The following is a 4,037-nucleotide window of genomic DNA, read 5'->3' as shown; positions in this document are numbered from 1 at the left end:
AACACTTCACCTTACTACTCTGGAAAATGCAAATCATAACCACAATGTGATAGTGGTTAGAATGGCCTTTATCAAATAAAGATAACAGAGGCTTGTGAGAACTCAGAGAAAGGGGAACTTTCATAGGCTGTGGATGAGAATGTCAATTGCTGTAGCCATTGCAGAACATAGTATGGAAATGCTAAAAATACTAGACACATAACACTGACATATAACCCAGTAATGCCACCAGTAAGCGTATGTCCAGCAGAATTTAACTCAGCAAGCTGGAGACATATGCACACCATGTTTAATGCAGTGCTACTCAGCCAAGGTACAGAATCACCCCATATGTCAATCCACAGATGAATGGAGAAAGAAAATGTGGAATATATACACAAGGATATATTATTCAACAATGAAAAAGAATGAAGTTCTGTCATAACTGTCAACATAGATGATTTGGGGGCTGTTATGTGAAGTGAAATTAAGTCCAGAAAGATAAATACCATATGTTTTCACTTATTTATGGAAGTGAGATTGATGTCAAAGAAGCACAGAGAAAGGGAAAAAGAACTTGTATACACTGCTAGTGGGAATGTAAACAAATGGAAATCAGTATGGAAGTCCCTAAAGAAAGCAACAAGAATAACAACAAATACAAAGGCAACAACTAAAGAATGAACTCCGGTATGACCTAATGATACCATTCTTGGGCATTTATCCAAAGGAATGTAAGCCCAGGTACCATAGAGGTTCTTACACACATGTTCTTTGCAGCCCTATTCATAATAGCCAAGCTATCATAACAGCCCAGATGCTCTATGATCAAGGAAACATGTGAATAAATAAAATGGAAAATTACTCAGCCATCAGGAAGAATAAAATTATGTCATTTGTAGGGAAATGGATGGAACTGGAATTCATTTCATTTAGTGATGTAAGCCAGGATCAGAAGCACAAAAGGAATCTGTGTTCTGTCATATGTGGATGCTAGAGCTAAAAGATAAACATACATGTAAACACACAGAGATCATAGGACCTCTTTCTCTCTCCCTCTCTCTCTAACATGTTTATAATTGTGAGAGTATTTGAGGGGAATCACATTTACTGGATACTAGGGATGATAGCATATAAATTTAGAATCCAAGTACTTGATTGGTCTGGGGAAAAACTGTAGATTTGGTGAGCATGTATTTAAGCCATGTGGCTGGCTGAGATACCCAGAATTGTTCTGTAGAAGTAGGGAAGGAGGATGAAGTCTAAGCCCTGCACTGCTCAATTCTTAGAAAACAGAGAGGTAAGAGCCAGCCAAAGAGATGGAGATGAAGAAGATTTTGAAAGCAGGAAGAAAACCAGGAGAGAGAAGAATCTTGGAAACCCATGGGAAAAGTTCTCTAGTAAGAAGGAGAAGGCTTTCCAGGAGTGAGTATCAAAAACATCTGGAATCCTGGGTGCCACTAGCCTCCCGGGGAGAAGATGGTGCGGGGCTCCCCCTCTTTTCTCCTCCCCCGCAGTGGTCTCCCCTTCCACCCCTGCCCCCGGCAGAAAGAAGAGAATTTATCCAAAGATTCAAACTTGAAGCAACCCTAAATGTTCATGATGGCTGTGTGAATACAGTCTGTTGGAATGACACTGGAGACTATATTTTATCTAGCTCAGATGACACCAAGTTAGTAATTAGCAATCCTTACAGCAGAAAGGTTTGATAACAATTCGTCCAGGACATTGAGCAAATATATTTAGTGCAAAGTTCTTACTGCGTACAAATGATAAGCAGATTATATCCTGCTCTGGAGATGGAGTGATATTTTATACTAATGTTGAACAAGATGTAGAGACCAAAAGACAATGCCAATTTACGTGCCATTATGGAACTACCTATGAGGTTGTGACTGTACCAAATGACCCTTACACCTTTCTCTCTTGTGGGGAAGATGGAACTGTTAGGTGGTTTGATACACGCATCAAAACGAGTTGCATGAAAGAAGACTGCAAAGATGATATTTTAATTAACTGTCGACGTGCTGCCACATCTGTAGCTATTTGTCCACCAGTCCCATATTACCTTGTTGTTGGTTGTTCTGACAGCTCAGTTCATATATATGATCTGCAAATGCTTGGCACAAGAGCTACAGGGAACTATGCAGGTCGGAGGACCACTGGAATGCTCGCTTTATCCCTTCTCATCTTAATAACAAGTCCTGCAGAGTGACATCTCTGTGTTACAGTGAAGATGGCCAAGAGATTCTTGTTAGTTATTCTTCAGATTATATCTATCTTTTTGACCTCAAGGATGATACAGCATGAGAACTTAATACTCCTTCTGCAGAGGAGAGAGAGAGGAGTTATGACAGCCTCCATTTAAGCGTTTGAGACTTCGTGGTGATTGGTCAGATGATGGCCTGAGAGCCAGGCCTGAAAGTAAGTGAACGAGAAAGAGATGGAGAACAAAGTCCCAATGTGTCACTGATGCAGAGAATGTCTGACATGCTGTCAAGATGGTTTGAAGAAGCAAGTGAGGTTGCACAAAGCAATAGAGGAAGAGGAAGATCTCAACTTAGAGGTGGAACAAATCAGTCTGATGTTTCAGCTCTTCCTACTGTCCCTTAAGTCCTGATTTGGAAGTGGGCGAAACTGCAATGGATATAGATACTCCAACTGAACAACTTCTTCAACCCTCTACATCCTCTGCAATGTCAGTTCAGCCTTGTTCAGTGCCATCTTCCATGGAAAGCCCTCATTCTACTTTGTTGTCTTCTCCAGACAGTGAATAAAGGCCATCTGTGGAAGCATCTGGACAGCATACACATCATCAGTCTGATAACAATAATGAAAAGCAGAGTCCCAAACCAGGGACGGTGAACCTGTTTTAAGTTTGCACTACAGCACAGAAGGAACAACTACAAGCACAATAAAACTGAACTTTACAGATGAATGGAGCAGTACAGCTTCATCTTCTAGAGGAAGTGGGAGCCATTGCAAATCTGATGATCAAGAAGAATCTTTGGTGCCACAGCACTCAGTCCAACTACCAGAAAGAGATCATGAGACCAATGCTCCTGAAAGATCATCAAAGGATGTGATAAAACGTCAGGAAGGAACATCTGCAGAAAATCTAGTTGAGAGCCATACAGATATAACCCAATTAGATAACTTAACAGCTGAGCCATTGAATTCCAACTCAGGAGAAAAGAATGACCTCAGTCTTGGTAGCCCATGTGTGGTTCCAGAAGAATCTACTTTTTCTGAGAAGAGCAAAGAACCAGAAACTTCGGATCAGACTAGCATTGAGAGTGCTACCAATCAAACTGATACCAACCCAGAATCCCTGTCCTAAACAGAAGCCATTGAGCCTTTAGCTCATGAAGAAGCATCACCCAGGGATTCTGCTCTCTAGGACACAGATGACAGTGATGATGACCCTGTCCTGATCCCAGGTGCAAGGTATCGAACCGCACCTGGTGGTAGATGCTCTGCTGTTGCCCGCATTCAGGAGTTCTTCAGGAGGAGAAAAGAAAGGAAAGAAACGGCAGAACTGGATACTTTGAATATTAGAAGGCCATTAGTAAAGATGGCTTATAAGGGCCATCGCAACTCCAGGACAATGATAAAAGAAGCCAGCTTTTGGGGTGCTAACTTTGTAATGAGTGGTTCTGGCTTGTCGCCATATTTTCATCTGGGATCGGCCCACTGCTGAGCATTAGATGCTTCTGGAAGCTGATAATCATGTGGTAAACTCCTGCAGTCTCACCCAGTTGACCCAATTCTGGCTTCATCTGGCATGGATTATGACATCAAGATCCAGTCACCACTAGAAGAGTCAAGGATTTTTAACCGAAAACTTGCTGACGAAGTTATAACACGAAATGAACTCATGCTGGAAGAGACTAGAAACACTAGAAACAGTTCCAGCTTCGTTCACGTTGAGGATGTTGGCATCACTGAATGACATCTGAGCTGTCCGGTTGGAGGGTGACAGACCAGAAGGCTGTGGTCAGGAGAATGAAAATGAGGATGAAGAATAATCAACTTTTTTTTTGGCAAGCACTTAGATG

At 41.7% G+C, this 4,037-nt stretch overlaps 1 pseudogene; it reads left to right on the top strand.

The window, feature by feature from the left end:
• Positions 1 to 1,298: 1,298 nt before the first annotated feature.
• On the top strand, positions 1,299 to 4,037 carry LOC125360639 (annotated as a pseudogene).

Source organism: Perognathus longimembris, chromosome 12, assembly GCF_023159225.1.
Source record: "Perognathus longimembris pacificus isolate PPM17 chromosome 12, ASM2315922v1, whole genome shotgun sequence".
In the NCBI taxonomy this organism is placed as follows: domain Eukaryota; kingdom Metazoa; phylum Chordata; class Mammalia; order Rodentia; family Heteromyidae; genus Perognathus; species Perognathus longimembris.
Note: the sequence above shows the minus strand (reverse complement) of the source record. Positions and strands in the feature narration are given on the sequence as shown.